Source organism: Saimiri boliviensis, chromosome 4 (assembly GCF_048565385.1).
Source record: "Saimiri boliviensis isolate mSaiBol1 chromosome 4, mSaiBol1.pri, whole genome shotgun sequence".
NCBI lineage: Eukaryota > Metazoa > Chordata > Mammalia > Primates > Cebidae > Saimiri > Saimiri boliviensis.
In genome coordinates this window covers 152,924,076-152,945,629 of record NC_133452.1, presented here as the reverse complement: position 1 = coordinate 152,945,629, position 21,554 = coordinate 152,924,076, and the positions used below count along the sequence as shown (strand labels likewise).

The following is a 21,554-nucleotide window of genomic DNA, read 5'->3' as shown; positions in this document are numbered from 1 at the left end:
GTGTCCTTAATATGGTATGATTAAAATGGCACTTTACCTCTGGGATCTTCCTCCCTCAAACTTATAACCCTAGTCTAATTATGAGAAAAAGAGAAAATTCCGGTAGGGGCACATCTTACATAATACCTGACCAGTATTCTACAAAAATGCCAATGTCATCAGAAACAAGGAAGATCTGATATATTTTCACAGCCAGGAAGAGCCCAAGGAGATATAGCATTTAAATGTAATGTGGTTGCTAGGCATGGTAGTTCACCCCTGTAATCCCAGCATGTTGGGAGGCTGAGGCAGGAAGATTGCTGGTGTCCAGCAGTTTGAGACCAGCCTGGGCAACATGGCAAAACTAAAAATGCAGAAATGAGCCAGGTGTGGTGGCATGTGCCTGTGGTCCCAACTACTCAGGAGACGAGGTGGGAGGATTGAGCCTGGGAGGTTGAGGCTGCAGTGAGCTGTGATTGCACTAATGCACTCCAGCTTGGGTAACAGATTGAGACCCTGACTCCCTCCCTGCCTCAAATTGTGTGTGTGTGTGTGTGTGTGTGTGTGTGTATGTGTGTAAAACATGATTTCTTAGGTGGGATTCTGGAATAGAAAAAGGACATAAAGGACATTTGGTAAAAACTAAGGAAATCTAAATAAAGTATGGACTTTAGTTAATAATAATGTACCAGTATTGGCCCATTATTTGTAATGAAACCATACTAATGCCAGATGTTAATAGTAGGGGAAACTGAGCATGTGGTGAGTGTGGGGGATACATGAAATTGTCCTTTCTGTGCTCTTAATTTTTTAAATAAATAACACTGTCCTAAAAGATAAAGTCTAATGAAATTAGATTTATGATCTGTGAAATTAGTAGAAGAAAACATTGGTGAAATGTTTTAGGACATTGGTCTGGGAAAAGAAGACTTCCAAAGCACAGACAACAATCCAGGTGAATTCTTTTTTTTTTTTTTTTTTTTTTTGAGATGGAGTTTCGCTCTTCTTGCCCAGGCTGGAGTGCAATGGCGCGATCTCGGCTCACCGCAACCTCTGCCTCCTGGGTTCAGGCAATTCTCCTGCCTCAGCCTCCTGAGTAGCTGGGATTACAGGCACGTGCCACCATGCCCAGCTAGTTTTTTGTATTTTTAGTAGAGACGGGGTTTCACCATGTTGACCAGGATGGTCTCAATCTCTTGACCTCATGATTCACCTGCCTCGGCCTCCCAAAGTGCTGGGATTACAGGCTTGAGCCACCGCGCCCGGCCCCAGGTGAATTCTTGAAGCTGAAAACCAAAAAAGAACAAAACAAAGGGTAAAAAAGGCACAAATAACAAAAGTAAAAACAGACAAATGGATTATACCAAATCAAAAGCTTCTGTACAGCAATGAAACAATCAACAGAGTGAAGAGACAATCTGTAGAATGGGAGAAAATATTTGCAAAGTATTCATCTGACAAGGGATTAATAGCCAGTTTATAGAAAGAACTCAACTCAACAACAAAAAAGCCATCTGATTTAAAAAATGGGCAAATGAATTGAATAGACATCTCTCAAAAGATACCTGCAAACAGCCAACAGGTATATGAAAAAATGCTCAACATTACTTATCATTAGAGAAATGCAAATCAAAACCATAATGAGATATCATCTAATTGCCATTACAATGGCCATGTAATCCCAGCTGTTTGGGAGGCTGACATAGGTGGATCATGAGGTGAAGAGATTGAGACCATCCTGGCCAAGATGGTGAAACCCTGTCTCTACTAAAAACACAAAAATTAGCTGGGTGTGGTGGCACGTGCCTGTAGTCCCAGCTACTTGAGAGGCTGAGGCAGGAGAATTGCCTGAACCCAGGAGGTGGAGGTTGTGGTGAGCCACTACACTCCAGCCTAGTGACAGAGTGAGACTCCATCAAAACAAACAAACAAACAAACAAACAAACAAAATGCTGGCAAGGATGCATAGAAAAAGGAACTCTTTGTTCACACTACCAGTGGGAATGCAAGTTAGTAAAGCCATTATTGAAAACAATATGGAGATTCCTCAAAAATTCCAAAACAGAGCTACCATATAACCAGCAATTACACTCCTGGGGGTACATCCAAAGGAAAGGAAATCAGTGTGTCAGAGAGTCATCTGCATTCCCATGTTTACTGCTACACTATTGTTAATAGCCAAGATATGGAATCAACCTAAGTATCCACCAGATGAATGGATAAAGAATGTGTGCTATAATATACAGTGGAATACTACTTAGCTGCAAAAAGAGGAAAGTTCTGTCATTCATAGCAACATGAATGAGCTTGGAGGACATTATATTAAGTGAAGTAAACCAGGCACAGAAAGATAAAGACCGTATGTTCTCACTCATATGTGGGAGCTAAAAAAGTTTATCACGTGGAAATAGAGTAGAATAAAACTTACTAGGGGTGGGGAAGGGGAAGGGGAAAGAGAGAGAAGTCAGAGATTGGTTAATGGATATAAAATTACAGCTGGACAGGAAAAATAAGTTCTAGTGTTCTATAGCACTGTAGAGTGACTATAATTAGCAATAATTTATTTTATATTTTCAAATACTTTAAAAAACAGACTCTTAAAATTAAAATTGGCCTCCCGGGAGCCATTGTCCTGCCTCAGCCTCCCAAGTAGCTGGGACTACAGGCATACACCACCATGCTCAGCTAATTTTTTTTTTTTTTTTTTTTTTTTTTTTTGTATTTTTAGTGAGACAGGATTTTGCCACGTTGGCCAGACTGGTCTTGAACTCCTGACCTCAGATGATCCACCCGCCTTGGCCTTCCAAAGTGCTGGGATTATAGGTATGAGCCACTGTGCAAGGCCCAAAGTTTACTCTTTATAGTAAAGTTCAGTAACTTTGACTTTAGTGAGTTAATACTTACTAGTATCTTATTAACTTTCATCATGAGTAGTGGCTTTTTCTGGGTGTGTTTCCTTTCTGATTTGTCACATCAGGAGAAGGAAAGATTTTTTCCTCTACCCTCTTAGGTTCTGTGATGGAGACCTGTGAATTAAACTGACAAAAGACAGATAAGCAAGAAAAATGTGAATCAAAGAGGCTATTAGAATTTCGGGTTTACATACCATCCTAATAGAAGAAAGGGAGTGGGAGACTGGACACTTAGGGAAGAACAAAGGACTTTCAGGAAAGGTAAGTAGGTACTTAGGAGAATAGATGAGAGATATGATACTTTTGTGACAATGTCTATTCAGTTGATTTTTTATCCTGGTGCTGGACTTCTCTCTGGCAATAAGAGTCAATCTTTACTGATTGTGAAATTCCTGGAGAAGAGATTTATGACAGATGAATTCTTTTTTTTTTTTTTTTTTTTTTTTTTGAGATGGAGTTTCACTCTTGTTGCTCAGGCCGGAGTGCAGTGGCGTGATCTCGGCTCACTGCAACCTCCACCTCTGGGGTTCAAGTGAGTCTCCTGTCTCAGCCTCCAGAGTAGCTGAGATAACAGGTGCCTGCCACCATGCCGGGATACTTTTGTTTTGTTTTGTTTTGTTTTTGGTATTTTTAGTGTAAATGAAGTTTCACCAAGTTGGTTGGCTGGTCTCAAACCTCTGACCTCAGGTGATCCACCCGCCTCAGCCTCCCAGAGTGTTGGGATTATAGGTGTGAGCCACGGGGCCAGGCCAACAGATGAATTCTTTTGGGAGGCTCTGCTTTTAGTCAGAGAAGGGGCATTTAGAAAAAATAAAATTAAACAAAAAGACTTTTCACAGGGAGCCTTCAGTGGAATGCTAGGTCTCCCAACATCACCAACGCAGCCTGTGTTTACTGTGGTCAGGGAGATGCCACTTAAACAGCCCGGATGGTGTCTCCAGCGAGGGTGGCACGGTGGAAATAGAGAAGCGGAAATTTCATTTAAGGTGTACCTTTGCCGTGTGGAGGCTTGATTGGGAGTGGGTAAGGATCATTTCACTGTCCAGGACTGGTAGAAACTGTGAGGTGAGGATTCTGAGGTGAGGGGCGCAGACATATTAGGGTGCACACTGTTTTCTGTTTTCCATGGAAGAGTTAATGAGTCTTCAGGAAGTTCCTGTCACGGACAATCACGACAGTTACCACTAGAGTCTGCAGAAATGGGAAAATAGTGCTAGCGAAGACGATGAAACAGTCAAGTCATGTTAATGTGAGTTGGGGGTTTGTCAGGGGTGTGCTGGGGTCATTTGAGTCCTCACCATCCAAAGCTAAATGCTTAGACAACTTTGGTTCTCAGATTTCTATGCAAGACTAAAAGAAAAAAAGATCAATATATGGTAAACAAAAATGGATCCTTGCTTGCCACACTACTGCGGCTTTCTCTTTTACCTTAATCATCCATCATGGCTACCCTTCCATGTCCTATAGCCAGGCTGAGGTCATTCCTTTTAATGGGAGAATCATTGCAAAACTCCAACATCCAAGTTGCTTTGTGGCTGGTAGCCCTATTTCTGATTGCTTAGTGGGGACGGAACTGGCAAGGGGACAGGTTCTTAGGCCATCACTTCCACTGTCTTATTTTTACTTTAAAGCAAAACAAATAACTCTCTCCCAGATTCTTATGGTAATTTTCTCAAGGGAAGGAAAGGTCAGTCTATCCAAATCTCCCCTGTCAGTCTGCACTTGGCTTTGGGGAGAGCAGCTCCCTCACTGCTTTGTCCCTATGAAGCTGGCTGGGTCCCCTCTGCAGGTTTGGGAGCACAGGATGAGAGTGTCAGAAGGTTTAGAGACTCAGAAGATCAAGGTCACTTGGCCAATACCATGAAAGTCATCAGCCTGGCTGAAGAGTCATTGAAGGAATATAGTTTTGAAGACACATTCCCTCCCAAGGAGTGACTGCCTAGGGGTTGAAATCCCACCTGCGATGCAAGGCAGTTTCTGAGCAATATATATATATTTTTTTTTGAGACGGAGTTTCGCTCTTGTTACCCAGGCTGGAGTGCAATGGCGCGATCTCGGCTCACCGCAACCTCCGCCTCCTGGGTTCAGGCAATTCTCCTGCCTCAGCCTCCTGAGTAGCTGGGATTACAGGCACGCACCACCATGCCCAGCTAATTTTTTGTATTTTTAGTAGAGACGAGGTTTCACCATGTTGACCAGGATGGTCTTGATCTCTCGACCTCGTGATCCACCCGCCTCGGCCTCCCAAAGTGCTGGGATTACAGGCTTGAGCCACCGCGCCTGGCCTGAGCAATATTTTTATCTATTTTTTTTTTTTTTTAAATATACATGGAGTATCCTTTCCTTATGACTGCTCTCTGGTCACCCTGATGTGTGTGTTCTGCAGCCTGGGTGTAATTCTCCCTCCCTTCCTGCCAAGGGAGCCTGGGATGTGCCCCAGAGTTTTCTGGAATTTCAAGACAGACCTTTTTGGCTGGGCATGGTGGCTCACACCTGTAATCTCAGCACTTTGGGAGGCCGAGGTGGGCAGATCACCTGAGGTCAGGAGTTCAAGACCAGCCTGACCAACATAGTGAAACCCCGTCTCTAATAAAAATACAAAAATTAGTTGGGCATGATGGTGGGCACAGGCAATCTCAGCTACTTGGGAGGCTGAGGCAGCAGAATCACTTGAACCCAGGAGGCGGAGGTTGCATTGAGCCAAGATCAAGCCACTGCACTCCAGCCTGGGTGACAGAGCGAGACTCAGTCTCAAAAAAAACAAAAAAAACAAAACAAAAAAACCACAAAAAACCCAAGACTTTTCACAGGGAGCCTTCAGTGGAATGCTAGGTCTTAAAAGACCTTTTAAGTCCAGCCACCAGGCCCCATTGTTCTCCTAAATTACCTTAGAACACCAAGCCCTCTGGCCTTCCCACCCTCAGCCCTGTTCTTCTCTCCCCTTAGCCCTTGTCACCCTTAAACCTTTTTCCACTCACTCTTTCTTTCTTTCCTCTTAAAAACAGGAACACAGTATCTCTCTCCAAAGCAGGCATTGCATGGCCTGTAGCAGCAGCCATTACAAAGAGAACAAGTAATTTCTTAGTCTTTCAGCACTGCAGTGCCTCTGGTTTTTTGTGAGTGGCCAGTGCACCTGTTGTGATAAGCAGTGCTCCCTTCTCAAGCAATTTGAAAAGAGGGCAAGCCCTGCACCCTACTCCCACCCCCTTTCTTTTAAGTGGATGTTAATAATTTAAGGGATGTGGGGAGAGAAGACCCATTTCCGGATGGATCCTTTAGCTGACACTCTCAAGGCTCACTGAGGCTGCTAAGAGAGGAGAGTGCAGCCCTTGCTGGCTTCATCAGGGGCTGTGCTGGGCCAGGCTCAGTGAGACAGGCTAGATGGAAGTTGGCTTCCATTTGGGTACTGAGGCTTTCCTTTCCTTGTTCTCTGTGGGCTGTTTTGGTTTATTTGTTCCATGGTTCTCTGAGCTTCTTTGTTTGACCCTGGCTGGTAAGGAGCCTGGAGGCTTTGGTGAAAAGAAGCTTCTCCCAGCAAAACAAATTTTGGCATAAGGAGAATAAAAGGCTTCCATTTTTCCTAGGGTGGGTGGGTGGGAGGCATGCATGTGGCCTCTTCTGTTTTTTTCTTTTCTTTTCTTTTTTCTTTTCTAAAGTCTGTTAATCTCAAGCTGGCAAAATGTGTTAGGCTGACAGGCTGGAGAGTGGAAATTCTCTGTTTGGTCCTGGACAAGGGGCCCTGTGCCCTGTCATGGATAACACCATGTCTCAGGAGAAGAGGGGTCCAACATTCTGTGCATGGAGCTGCGGTGAAGCCACCTACACCTTCCCCTGCTTTGGTCTAGCTAAGACAGGGGCGCCCTCTCTGTGAGCTTGAAGTTTCTCTAGGGTGCTGTGGCTTGCAGGTCTCCTGTGTGGAGCACCTGGGAGGTGTGTGTGTGTAAGGCCTGGAAGGGGCAGGCCTGGCCTGAGAGGGGACTAGGGTATGGCACCCCCAATATGCCACTTTGGCAGAATAATTGAGCTGGAGGGATTGAAAGAAAAAAAATCTTTAGGTCAAGCGTGGTGGCTCACATCTGTAATCCCAGTACTTTGAGAGGCTAAGGCAGACAGACGGCTTGAGGCCAGGAGTTTGAGACCAGCCTGGGCAACATAGTGAGACCTTGTCTCTCTTAAAAAAAAAAAAACAACCTAAAAAAAAAATTAAAATTAATTATTCTTTTAATTTTTCTTTTAACAGTTGGGGCTTGCTATGTTGCCTAGGCTAGTCTTGAATTTCTGGCCTCAAATGGTCCTCCTGCCTCAGCTTCCCAAACTGCTGGGATTACAGGTGTGAGCCACTGTGCCTGGCTGGTAGACCCCAAATTCTAACCACCCCTGTGAATTGCCCCTCACTGGATGCTCTCATGTGTAAGAAAGATGCACAGACTCACAAACTCCTGTTGGTTTTTCTCTTGTGAATCTGTCTTTTATCAGCTTAGTTTACAGGATATCAGTCAATAACCTAGGAGGGTAGAGGTAAAAAGGTTTTCTTCCCCTACATCTGTGTACTTATCAAAACCTCTCTGTGGCTTGGGAAGGCTTTGAGAACACCAGACAGCAGACAGCACAGCCTCTGGCTCCTAGTAGCCTGCCAGAAACTTTTGGTGAGGCTGGGCACGGTGGCTCATGCCTGCAATCCCAGCACTTTGGGAGGCCAAGGTGGATGGATCATCTGAGTTTGAGACCAGCCTGGCCAACGTAGTGAAATCCTGTCTGTACTAAAAATACAAAAATTAGTTGGACATGGTGGCAGTCATCTGCAGTCCCAGCTACTCAGTAGGCTGATGCAAGACAATTGCTTGAACTTGGGAGGTGGAGGTTGCAGTGAGCCAAGATCACACCACTGCTCTCCAGCCTAGGTGACAGAGCGAGACTCTGTCTCATAAAAAACCCCCAAACCAAAAAACAATCCCAAAATATTTGGGTGAATAAATAACAGAATATTTTACTCTGAGTGATGCATTTAAATGCAAGTGGTCCTAACCAATTTGTATATTAGTCTCTCAGGGCTTTAGCTGAGATCTGTAGAGTGGGTGATGGAGTTTTGGAGGAGAGGAAAGGGCATTTTGGAGGGAGGGGTTGAGTCTCTGTGTGCAGGTCTTGCATTGTTGATTTAAGATGGCGTGTGGGGCCAGGTTGCATGCCTATGTAATGTATTAGTAATTCGTCAGGCACACCTAACTTTGTGATTCTAGGTGTGTCTCTTCTAACCCACTCACTGGGCCAACCAGGGGCCAATCAGGCCTTTTTCTTATCTGGTATTGGTACCAGGGAATTGTAAGGCTTTAAAGCCAAGTGCCAAGTTTCCAGGGTTTAGGCCACTGGGCTACCTCTGAGAGGCTGTAATTTGAATCTTATTCCTGATCTGCTATGGGTTCTGCCCCTGGCCATTCCCAGAAGGTAAACTTTCATCATCTTCTGCTGACTTTTCCTTATGTTTTCGTCCCGTTCAACTGCCCACCAGTGCCAGCTCCTAGATAATGCCTGCTTTCGGATGTTTTGAAGAATGGGACTTTGACTGGGCTTTCTCCTATCTTGCTCCAATTGATATGCAATCAGTTGATGTATTATTAAAGAATTTTACAGCTGTAAGGGGTTGGAGATCATCTTAAAGGGAGATTTTTGGAGTTAAACGATGACCTGGTACTTATTTCAACGAATACACGTCATTATTTCTAAATGGCCCTTGCATTTTACAAGAAAATGAAACTGTGCAGTGGTTATTATGGAAGAGGATGTACCCTTCTCTTCCAAGTGCTTGGGGTGGATTACCTGTCCTCGGATAGCAGCTTAGGGTCTTCCTGTTTGATAGCATCCAGCTGGGGAGAAACCAGGGACCTCTTATCTTGGGATTGGGAGGTGGTTGTAAGCGGTCACACCAGGGAATTAAATAATATACTAAATGAAACAGCAAGAAGGTGGTACCTTTCAATTCCCTTTTATGCCCCTGATTAGGTCAGAGAGCCTCAGCTTGGTCCTAAAATGCCTTGAAAACTTCTCTAACACCAATTCTTCTTCTCCTTTTCTATAGTCTTCCTCTTCCTCTTCCTCATGATCGTTTTCTGGGTAAGTAAAGGGGGAGCAATTCCCAGGCTCTCAGCCTTCAGGAGCTTACTGGAATCTAGAACATTTTCTCCATTGTATTATTTGTCTGGCTGCCTTTTGTTTATGGCAAGTGACATTGGTTTTCCCTTTACTATTAGTGGTCAAAATTAGTATCAGGATATTTAAATATAAAATATGAATTGATGTAAAGATGAAAGTGGCAGGTAGAATTGGATGTGGCACATGTTTTGAAGGTAGTGGGTAGATGACTGTTGCTCCTTATTCGTTCCCAATTCTAGTATCCCCTTGCCCATTCACCCATCCTTTTTTGAGGGGATTTCATGTCAGTTTCTTCTCTTTTGTTCTTATCTTCTTCACCACCACCACCAACGTCTGCTGCTGGGAGATTTTGTTTTGTTTTGTTTTGTTTTGTTTTGTTTTTGAGATTCGGTCTCTCTCTGCCACCCAGGCTGGAGTGCAGTGGTGAGATCATAGCTCTCTGCAGCCTCGTCCTCCTGGGCTCAAGGGATCCTCCTACCTCAGCCTCCCAAGTAGCTGGGACCACAGGTATGCCCCACCATGCCCAGCTAATTTCTTATTTTTTGTAGAGATGTGGTTCTCCCTATGTTGCCTAGGCTGATCTCGAACTACTGGCTTCAAGCAGTCCTTCCACCTCGGCCTCCCAAAGCTGTAGGATTACAGATGTGAACCACCTCTCCTTTGCAGCCCATGACCACTCTTCCTCTGTTTTGCCATGGTTGTCCAAGTGAGCAACAGGGACAGGAATATCAGCAGAGGCAGGCATGTGTCTTGCTTGTCTAAACATTTTTTTTATTTTTATGTTTTTTCGAGACAGAGCTTTGCTCTTGTTGTCCAGGCTAGAGTACAATGGCATGATCTTGGCTCACTGCAACCTCCACCTCCCAGGGTCAAGCGATTCTCCTGCCTCAGCCTCCCAAGTAGTTGGGATTATAGGTGCCTGTCACCATGCCCAGGTAATAATTTTTTGTATTTTTCGTAGAGATGGGATGTTACCATGTTGGCCAGGCTGGCCTTGAACTCCTGACCTCAGGTGATCCATCCACCTCGGCCTCCCAAAATGCTGGGATTACAGGTGTGAGCCACTGTGCCTGGCCATCTGAACACTTTTAACGTTTGATTTTCCACTTCCCCTTGGGTGTGGAGCTCCTGTGCTTAACTTCAGGGCTTACTGTCTTAAATCGTCTCCTGGATTGCCTGGCCTTCAGAGTTGTGTCCTGTTTAACCCATCTCTGCATCTTGCATGGAGCCTGGGCCATTGTGAGTGCGTAGGAGGTCCTTAATATTGGTTGTAAACTGATCACTGTGGCATTTTAGCAATTGTCAGGTTCATTTGGTTAATGTTGGCCGCCCCTGGCAATTAAAAGACAGGTAGAGGTTATACAGCCTGTCCTCCACAGCCTCATGGTTAGGTTGAAAGCCAAGTGTTAGACCAAACGTTGATTTGAAGGTTCCTGTAGGTTGGTGAAGTGGCACTCTTTGTCCTCAGGCACAGGGACACACACATTACATCACAGATTTATTCTGAAGTGACATTGTTGCCCTGTCTGGGAATCAGGTGACAATGTTCCCTGTGAATACGGTCAAATAGGCCTCAGCAGGGTTGAAGGCCCACTATATTGCTTTTACAGTGTTAAGGTTAAGACTTACAGGATTCTTATGCCTTATTCATACAGGGTGATAGTACCTGAGCAATTTTTCTCTTGACCCTATATTTCATTCCAACCACTTTACCAAAAGAAGAACAAAGTGTAACTTTAATGCTAATAATAAACCCTATGGTGTGGATTTTCTTTTCTTTTCTTTTCATTTTTTGAGATGGAGTCTTGCTCTGTCACCCAGGAGTACAGTGGCATGATCTCAGCTCACTGCAACCTCTGCCTCCTGGGTTCAAGTGATTCTCATGCCTCAGCCTCCTGTGTAGCTGGGATTACAGGCATGCGCTACCATGCCCAGCTAATTTTTATATTTTTAGTAGAGATGGGGGTTTCATCATGTGGCCAGGCTGGTCTCCAACTCCTGATCTCAAGTGACTCACCCCTCCTCAGTCTTCTAAAGTGCTGAGTTTACAGGCGTGAGCCACTGCACCCAGCCTCTTCATTAAGTTTTAAAAAATGTACTCTTGTAGCACCTTTGGGAGATTTGTGATTGGTAAAGATCAGATGGTAACTATCTCCAGGGCACAGATTATAATTCACACACACACACACACACACACACACACACACACTATCACACTGTTAATACTGAAGTATTTTAGAGCAAATTACTACGCAGGCAAGGTAAGATTTATGGAACTGAAGAATGTTGTTGGCAGAGGCAGATGCCTATGGTTTTATTTTTATTTTATTTATTTATTTTTGAGACCGAGTCTTGCTCTATCACCCAGGCTGGAGTGCAGTGGCGCTATCTCGGCTCACTGCAACCTCTGTCTCCTGGGTTCAAGCAATTCTCCTGACTCAGCTTCCCAAGTAGCTGGGATTGCAGGCATGTACCACCATGCCCAGCTAATTTTTGTATTTTCGGTAGCGACGGGGTTTTACTGTGTTGGTCAGGCTAGTCTTGAACTCCAGGTGATCCATCCACCTCAGCCTCCCAAAGTGCTGGGATTACAGGTGTGAGCCATCATGCCCAGCCAGATGCCTATGTTTTAATTGCAGCTCCGCCTCCCTCAAAGGGGCTTTGTTTCTTCACAAGAATTGCTAAGATTACTTCTGCCAGCCCAGCCAGTTACAGATAGGTTCTCCCTATCAATTTCTTGGGAAATTTTCTTATCTGTGAAATGGAAATAGTAAGCTTACTTAAATAATAGGTTTTCTTCTTACCGTTGGGAGCTCATGAGAAGATGTGTGTTAAATTGCCTTGTGAACGGTAAAAAGCCATTCTATTGTAGGTTATTTTCATTGTTATTACCAGGAAGACCCAAATAGAAGCCAAAGATCAGGGGAACTGCTTCTTCCCTGGGATAGAGAACTAAATAATCTGTTCCTGTTAAAATTAGAAGCCAACTAAAGTCCTGTCTTCCCTTCCCTTCAATGGTGTTGAGTTAGGTCTGAGAAAGTAATCCCAGCACTTCAGGAGGCTGAGGTGGCTGGATCACCTGAGGTCAGGAGTGTGAGACCAGCCTAACAAACGTGGAGAAACCTTGTCACTACTAAAAATATGAAATTAGCCGGACATGGTGGTGCATGCTTGTAACCCCAGATACTCAGGGGCCTGAGGCAGGAGAATTGCTTGAACCTGCGTGGCGGAAGTTGTGGTGGGCTATCGTGCCATTGCACTCCAGCCTGGGCAATAAGAGGGAAACACCGTCTCAAACAAACAAAAGAAACATTAAAAAAAAATTTTTAAATGTAACAAAAAATTGAACATTTTCTGGTTCAGATGAAAACCTCTGTTCTGCTCTGAACTTGTATGTATACTTCAATAATAGGGAGTATTATGAAGCATAGAGAAGAGATTATCTATTAACACTAGCGTTGAAGATATGGATGGTTGGTTTGTCAAGAGTAAGGTCCTAACTCTGTAATCTGCTTTAGTCTGAGAGTTGGACTGATCCCATTTGGCTTACCCGATACCAGTGTGCTACTCTTTTCCTGCCTTTATGTATTTCTGCCCATGTTGCTTGACTTAAGAAAATACGCATTTGCTTGCTGCACGTGACTAGTGACTCTCCTATTGAATCAGACGCTCATAAAGAAACAAAGAGAGAGTGAATGGGGGAGAGATGGAAAACACTATATTTCTTTGAGACCAATGCTTATTTTCCTGGCTGGCAAATGCTTTTTTCCCACCTTTTGACATAATCCTAATGGTCCTATTAAAATGCATTTAGCCTTTTCTCTCTTCTCCATCTGCTAGCACTCTGTGTCATTTGGTGGACGGCAGGCAGGTTTTAAGTTCCGAAAAGCAGAGAACAGGCTAAGTATTGGAACGGGATCATATGTCTTCTGTCTTATTTTCAAAAACACACCCCTCTGCCCCCCTGGTTTTATTGCTAAGTGTTGAGTTGCAGCTGGATGAGGAGAGGGTAGGACAGCAGAGAGATGTCTTTGCCTCTGAGGATTGTGTGATACCGAGGAGGGTTTTCCAAGGAGTTCAAGGAGTCTCTTTCATTAGGAATCTTTTGAAGCAAAATATTGTGATGCTGTTATTTTTGGAAATTCCAATTTGGGCTTGTTTAGTTGATTCCCAACATGCCTTCCATTTCTTTGAGTGGGTAATTTTTGCGGCTGTGCTTTGGGTTCAAGTTCACAAATAATGTGAATGTGCCTCAGCCTCATACAGACTTTCTGCCAACAACAAGAGCTGGAAAGAGCTGAGGCAGCTGTGTATTAAGGTCAAATATAGCTTGTGTTCAGCGAACATGAACTGTGTTTGCTCAGGCTCTTTGGATGAGCTCTTTGCCTAATGGGGAGCAGTGGCAGCAGCAGCTGGGGTGGGTAAGTGATACTGTGCTGCAGAGCCTCTGAAACTCCCCACTCCATCACTGGCAGTGACATTCAATCCTTTCCAGGAAACAACGTGAGCCCACCACAGCTGGCCAGAAGGAGCTTTCTCTTCTGGGCGGGGTGGGCTGTGGTCTTTAGAGGCTGAGTATAGCAGCCTGTGTAGAGCTTCGTGTGCTGTCGGGCGGCAAGAACTGGTCGAGTGTCCTTCTTTCCTTTGCAGAGAGCTTAGGGAATGGAGCCCAGTTTTTAACTCAGGGATTTGGGAAGGGGTTTGGGATACTCAGAAAATGCCCATCATGTCAGGCTCCTGAGCAGAACTGGAGGGAAGAACCTTTTGAGAGGTGGCTGGTCCGGGGAGTACGGACGCAGGGAGGTTTCTAGATCAGAGATGGGGATGGGGTGTGGAAAGCTGGTGTGCTGACCTGCCTCAGGACACAGGCTAACACACGGCCTTCCCTGATGTGGTGTTCTGGAGCTCTGTTTCCCCCCCCAGGCTGGAATGCAATGACGTGATCTCGGCTGACTGCAAGCTCTGCCTCCTGGGTTCAAATGATTCTCATTCTCCTGCTTCAGCCTCGTGAATAGCTGGGATTACAGGCATGCGCCACCACGCCCAGCTAATTTTGTATTTTTAGTAGAGACGGGGTTTCTCCATGTTGGTCAGGCTGATCTCGAACTCCCAGCGTCAGGTGATCCACCCACCTTGGCGTCCCAAAGTGCTGGGATTACAGGCGTGAGCTGCCACGCCCGGCCTGGAGCTCTATTTTCAATGTAGGTATACTCAACATAAAGCTAAAGCTCTGTGTCCCCAGTAGCGCTGGACACCAGGGTTTCTCAACCTTGCTGGTGATATTGACATTTGGGATAGAGAATTCATGGTGGTGGCATGGGGGTGGGCAGTCCTGTGCATTGTAGAATGTTTAGCAGCATTCTTGGCTCTACCCCCTGCATGCTGCTAGCACTCCTATCCCACTGTTACAACCAAAAATATTTTCAGACGTTGCCAAACACCCTCCTGGTGGGGCAAAACTGCCCCCAATTGAAAAGCACGGCATTTTGCAGAAAACAAAACACATGGCTCTCTTACCCCACCCCCTACCTCTGAATTTATATGTACTATTTAGGAAGAGAGCAGGTGGGAAGTCAGATAATATGTTTTTAATATTTGAATACCAGGCTCCTTTATTAGATTGAGGCTTACGAAACTGTCATTCTTTTTGGACGTCAACATGGTTGAATAAGGGCAATTTTGTATGGCTCAACCTAATACCAGCCCATGAAATCAGATTTGTACAAACCTCAGTCACAAGGGGCCTCAGGACAAGGTCATGACCTATGCTGTTTATTAAACACCTCGAGAAGCCTCCTCTGCAAGGAATTGCATTATTTAAGACGGGTGGGTGGGGTGAAGAGAGGGATTGCTGGAGTGAGTCTGAGAATGGAGCCAAAAGCATTGAAGAATATGGAAGAGGAGGGGAACAGGGATAGTTTTACATGTCCCTGGCTGTGGGAAAGGAAGATCGCAATCCCACTGGGATCATATAGGAGTAGGATCATTCAGGAGGGAAAGAGGGGAGAGGAGACTAAGAGATGCAAAAGGACTAGGGGAAAAAGGAGCTGGCTGAGGGAGGTGGGCTCCAGGAGTCTCAGAGCAAAAATGAACTCCCGACTTACCTTCTTCCCTTTATAATTTAAGAGGCAGAGGTTGGCCAGGTGCTATGGCTTATGCCTGTAATCCCAGCACTTTGGATCACCTGAGGTCAGGAGTTCAAGACCAGCCTGGCCAACATAGTGAAACCCCATCTCTACTGAAAATATAAAAATTAGCTTGGCATGGTGGTGTGCACCTGTAATCCCAGCTACTTGGGAGGCTGAGGCAGGAGAATTGCTAGAACCTGGGAGGCGAAGTGGAGGCTGCAACAAGCCAAGATCCTGCCACTGCACTCCAGCCTGGACAACAGAGTGAGACTCGGTCTCAAAAATAAATAAATAAACAAAAGAGGCAGAGGTTAAGTACAGGTATGAATCTAGGAGCAATTGGAGACTCACCCTGGGGGTTTGCGAATAACCTGAGTGTGGTGTAGTTCTGGAGAGAAGAGAGGAGCTGGGGCTGGGCCCTGGGCATCTTCCCTTCCTGGCCTGGCCTCTCAGGAGCCTGCCCTCTGGCTCGGTAGATGTTAAGCCCCCTCGACCAGGTGTGGGGACACCTCCTCTCAGCCAAGGCACCAACCTCTTTGCTCGTTGACTCCTTTGTGTTCCTAATTTTTTGTATATTACCATCATGGTCCGCTAAGACAAGTTCCTCAAAAAAGTGTTCTTGGTGTTTTTCCTTCTCTCCTATTCTTTCATCCTTGCCTCTCTGGCATGTCTCGATATGCGCTTTCAAAAATTGGTGCACTAAAACCTGCTTTCCCATTTTGTTACAAAATCCTCTGCAATTTGATCAGCTAGGGGTCTTGTTTGGGGCAAGAAGGGTGATCGGGCTGTGGCAGCCTGGGAGGCTGGCTCTGGTGAGGTACAGGCCTTGACGACTGCATAAGGAATGTGATGGCTGGGATAAATAGGGCCAATCCCAATTTGGGAATCTCATGAATTCACAGGCCAAGCAGATCTCAGAGATGCTCCGTTCTGCAGCCCCATTTCACAGGTGAATCAATCCAGGCCCACAACAACCTCCTGACTCGCTCACATCACACAGTTAGTACCAACGCTGGGCATGTAAGTCTTTTGGCCTAAGCCAATGCTCTTTCCCCTGAATTACCCCAGTATGATGTGGTGTGGCTAAGGATGGAGAAAGTCCAAGGTCCCTGAGTCAGGAGTTTTAGCTCCCATGTAAAGGAAAGGGCAGATGACTGCTGCTGTTACTTTTCTTTGGGAGTTTGGTGCAGTGCATTTGGTGGGCACGGGATGCAGGCTGGTCCAATGCCTGCCTAGGAGAGTGACTCAGTAGTAGGCTGCCTGCTCCAGAAAGGAGCTCATTCACAGGGCTGTGCTCATTTGCAAACCAGGCAACACGGATCCATGATAGCTTCCTGCGGTCCCTGGCTCAGACTCAGTAAATATCTGCAGCATTTAGGTGGGAGGGAGGAAGCAAAATAAGAAGAAAGATGAGAGGGCGGTTCCTCCTGACTCATTTGCAGTGTGAGTGGTTCTCTAGAACACACTTTGTATTTGGGTCGGTTTCCTTGGCACCTCATCAGAAAGCCAAAACTCAAGGAGAAGCGTTTATGCAGACCCTTACGCTCAGTTGCAGATTACAGGAAGCTAATGAAACACGCTTTGGGACCTTTCACTTGTATGGGCCTCTTTCAAGTTCCCACAACTAATTTGTATGTATAATTTTGCAAACGCTTGTATTTTAAAAACTGTAGATTCTACTGGTCTTGCAAAATGTGGACTTGCTTCAGAAACCACAGCACGTGATAGACTGGTATCTTACATGATTTCACTAAACCGACTAGGAAAAGGCACCAGGGTCAGGAGTGCCCTCAGAAACAGGTGAATGGGTGAACTAGAATATGTGTATCAGAAACTGCCTTTCCACACAGGACCCTCTCACCCCAGCCCTGCTTAAACCAACGTCAGCTCTGGCAAAGTAGGCAGTGAGAGCTCACTTGAATTAGGTTTCCTTTTTTTTTCCTCCTCCCCTTCTTTCAATAGTGACATGGAGTGAAGGGTCATAGTTGAGTGGGGCATCCAGGAGCAGGGCTTAGGAAGAGGCTTTTGGCTCTGCTGAGGCCTTTGAGGATGACTGAAGGAAGCCTTGAAGGCTCCTCAAGCTAGAAACCAGCAAACGGCTGGCGCAGTGGCTCATACCTGTAATCCTAGCCCTTTGGGAGGCCGAGGCGGGTGGATTGCCTGAGCTCAGGAGTTAGAGACCAGCCTGGGTAACACGGTGAAACCCCATCTCTACTAAAATACAAAAAAAATTAGCTGGATGTGGCCGAGTGTGCCTGTAGTCCCAGCTGCTTGGGAGGCTGAGGCAGAATTGCTTGATCCCAGAAGGTGGAGATTGCAGTGAGCTGAGATTGTGCCACTGCACTCCAGCCTTGGTGACAGAGTGAACAAAACAAAACAAAACAAAAGAATCTAGACTGGGATGTTGTCACACAAGCTCAGGGTGGAGACTTTACCTTACCTTGTCCTGTGTTCAAGGTGCACGGGGTCGCAGGTTTCAATTGTCTTCTAGGGCAACGAGGGGCCACTCTAGGGTTGCTTGAGAGCTTTGCTTCCATTCATCCTCTCTTTCCTCTGTTCCCTTATTTGTGTGTGTGTAATTACAGTGACCAGCCTGCTGGCCTGTTTACAAGGGGAGGAAGTTTCTCCTCCCACCGCTTTTGTGGTAGCTTTAAGTGGACACTCTATTCTTCTACGCTTCCTGCCTTGAAAGTGCTGACCAGGGTCACTCACAGGGCTGTTAAGCAGCTGCTGTGCCTCACCCTGGCAGCAAACAAGGCCATTCCAGGCCCATCCATCAGCATAGCTCGACAAGTGCTTTGGGACCTGCCTGGGTGAAAGATGGGAAGTGAGTATGGGCGTGGCCCTGATGCGCCTCAACCTCCAGACCAATTCTGTCTGAGGCTCTGATGTCCCCGACGCAGGGAGGAACAGAGACTTTGCGGAGAAGCTTGGACATCCCCATGCTATCATCTGGGCAGTGGCCATGGCGACTTCTTTCTCATTCATTCTTTATATATTAATTGATTGCCTGCTTAAGACTGCACAAAAGCCTGCATTGTCAACTGCCCTATTTCAATCGCCAACGTTCGATTTGATGGATGCAAAAAAGATAGCTTACTTTTGGAGAAAAAAAGGAATTTATTTATTTATTTTTTTGAGATGGAGTCTTGCTCTGTCGCCCAGGCTGGAATTCAGTGGTGTGGTCATGGCTCACTGCAACCTCTGCCTCCTGGGTTCAAATGATTCTCGTGCCTCAGCCTTCTGAGTATTTGGGATTATAAGTGCACGCCACCATGCCCAGCTAATTTTTGTATTTTTAGTAGAGATGGGGTTTTGCCATGTTGGCCAGGCTGATCTTGAATTTCTAACCTCAAGTGGTCTGCCCACCTTGGCCTCCCAAAATGCTGGGATTACAGGCGTAAGCCACTGCTCCCGGCCAGAACTTTTTAATTTTAATTTTAATTTTTGTCTTTCTTTACCCTGCCAGGGTGCCTAACATCCAGTGCAAGGCTTTAGTTTATTCAATAGATTATTCCAAACTGCTTTCCCCCAAATATCACAAGTGATTCCTAGTTTTCTAAATGGTGAATCCAAGATTTCACTTGGTTACTCTGTTCTTGAGAAAATAACATTGAAAACCCAAACTTTATCTCCAAGGACTTTAGCCGTCTCCTGTGTGGGCCCCGGGAAACCATGTGCATTTGGGCAGACTCCTCCAACCCCTCCAGCGCTAGTGTCTGCTATACTTCTGGTCTCTGCTTTTAGAAGGACAGGAGGGAGCCAGCAAGTGGAGATGGGTAGTGGGTGAGATAATATTCCCCTCTCTTAAGCCTTTGTCTGCTGTGACAGCTCATTTTGGGATTTCTGAGCCATGGCCCTAAGATAACCCATGAGATGGAATCATTAAAGAGAGCCAAGGGAGCAGAGGGGTGACACAGACAGAGAATGAGGTGGAAGGTGTAATGTCCTCTTTTTTTTTCTTTTTTTTATATGGAGTCTCGCTCTGTCGCCCAGGCTGGAGTGCAGTGGCATGATCTCGCCTCACTACAACCTCCGCCTCCCAGGTTCAAGCAATTCTCTTGCCTCAGCCTCCTGAGTAGCTGGGATTGCAGGCATGCACCACCATGCCCAGCTAATTTTTGTATTTTTTTAGGAGAGATGAGGTTTCACCATCATCTCTCGAACTCCTGACATCAGGTGATCTATCTGCCTTGGCCTCCCAAAGTGCTGGGATTACAGGCATGAGCCACTGCACCAGGCCAGAATAATGTCTTCTACTAAGTTTTTCAAATGCCTGTAGAGGCTGTTGTGAAATCATACATAAGTATGATAAAATAATTATATAATTGACAGTGACCTTTTGTGGCCATATGCTTTTTCCACCCAAGGAAATTAAAATACAATTATTATCATGTGATTGTTGAGTATATTATTTGACTTAAAAGGCATCTTGATGGTTGAAAAGTTCAGTGATCTGGCCGGGCGCGGTGGCTCACGCCTGTAATCCCAGCACTTTGGGAGGCCGAGGCGGGTGGATCACGAGGTCAAGAGATCGAGACCATCCTGGTCAACATGGTGAAACCCCGTCTCTACTAAAAAAATACAAAAAATTAGCTGGGCATGGTGGCACATGCCTGTAATCCCAGCTACTTAGGAGGCTGAGGCAGGAGAATTGCCTGAACCCAGGAGGCGGAGGTTGCGGTGAGCCGAGATCGCGCCATTGCACTCCAGCCTGGGTAACAAGAGCAAAACTCCGTCTCAAAAAAAAAAAAAAGTTCAGTGATCTTTAGAAACTGAAATATGAATATGTCAGCACAGTGGCTCATACCTGTTATTGCAGGGCTTTGGGAGGCTGAGGTGGGAGGATTGCTTGAGCCTGGGAAATCAAAACCAGTCTGGCCGACATGGTGAGACCCCAGTCTCTAATTTAAAAAAAAAAAAAAAAAAAAAAAAAAAAGAATGTTCATTCTGGAAGATAAAATAGAAACCATAGAAGCTGGCAGTGCTGTAAAAATGGCCTAAATCTGATTTTTACCTTCAGATCGTTGGCCTTTCCGCAGCGCACTCAAGCTCTGAGGTTTGCACGAACCTGATATGTTCATCACAACCGCTTCCAGAAGGTCTCTCAGAGCCGGTGAGTGAGGCAGGACTCTGAAGGAGGGAAGACAGAGAAGGAAAGTTAATCTTCCAGCAGCTCCTGGGGTGTAGAAAACCCCTCAGATCCCTCAGCTCACCTCAGCTGTTTGTCTCCTGGCCCAGCTGCCCTGATTTAGTGGTCGTTTAAATATTTTATTTCCTTTCCCTTTGAGATGATGGATTGTGGATGTCTAAACATGGGCCTTTTCCCACCTGGGCCTGTCCTGAGCCTTTCCTGGGTATAGAATGGGCTTGTTTGAGGGCCTGATCTGGCATGGGTGCTGGCCAGCAGGAGCAGGGGCAGAAACACCTCTGTGTGCACAGCGCTCGGGCTAAGAGGCCCTTTCATTGGAGTAGTCAACACCTTTTGTTGCTGCCAGATCCTTGGGGATTGATCCAGCGTTCGCTGTCCTTTGAGGTGGGTTGGAGAGAGGTAAATGTGCCCACAGCAGCTTCCAGCAGGGACTTGCTGAATACTGCCTCCTTTGGTTCCACCCTTCAGGAGATCTGCTAAGGAAAACAGAAGCTTGTTAGTCTCAATTTTGGCGATAAGTAGAGTACATAACTAGAGACAGTAAAAAGCTTTTAGGAAGTTCCCACTTAACATGTTTGCTTCTATGATTCTTCACATTCTTGCATCCTGCCCTTGATTCCCTATTTCCTTTCTATGAAATTTTCATGAGTTGGTTCCTTTTGAAAAAAGAAATCAGTTTTTTTTTTTTTAGATGGAGTTTCACTCTTGTTGCCCACACTGGAGTGCAGTGGCACAATCTTTGTTCACTGCAACCTCTGCCTCCTGGGTTCAAGTGATTCTCCTGCCTCAGCCTCCTGAGTAGCTGGGATTGCAGGCATGCGCCACCATACCTGGCTAATTTTGTATTTTTAGTAGAAACAGGGTTTCTCCATGTTGTTCAGGCTGGTCTTGAACTCCTGACCTTAGGTGATCCGCCTGCCTCGGCCTCCCAAAGTGCTGGGTTTATAGGCATGAGCCACTGTGCCCAGCCAAAAAAAGAAATCTTAAATCACACACAATTATATTTACTCAGACTCTACTTAACATATGAACTTGCTGGAACTGACCAGGGGACCAGTCTGCTAGGAAATCTCAAGTTCAATCAAATGTTCCCAAATGGAGTATGAGAGAAGCAGAGGCCCACTGGGTCTGAGGTGTGGCTTTTGAATTGTGAAGATGTTTCTGCAAGCTTGTTGGTGGATGGCTGGATTGACAATGGAATGTCTAGTTACTGTTGCAAACGATTAAACTGAAGTA

General features: G+C 45.7%; 1 long non-coding RNA gene across 1 annotated transcript; it reads right to left on the bottom strand.

Moving 5' to 3' along the window:
- Positions 1 to 950: 950 nt before the first annotated feature.
- LOC141584399 (uncharacterized) lies at positions 951 to 17,852 on the bottom strand. Its single transcript, XR_012517448.1, has 4 exons — positions 17,607 to 17,852; positions 3,884 to 4,047; positions 2,884 to 3,017; positions 951 to 1,265 (listed from the first exon to the last, which is right to left on the bottom strand). It is a non-coding gene; the product is annotated as an uncharacterized LOC141584399 (long non-coding RNA).
- Positions 17,853 to 21,554: the final 3,702 nt, after the last annotated feature.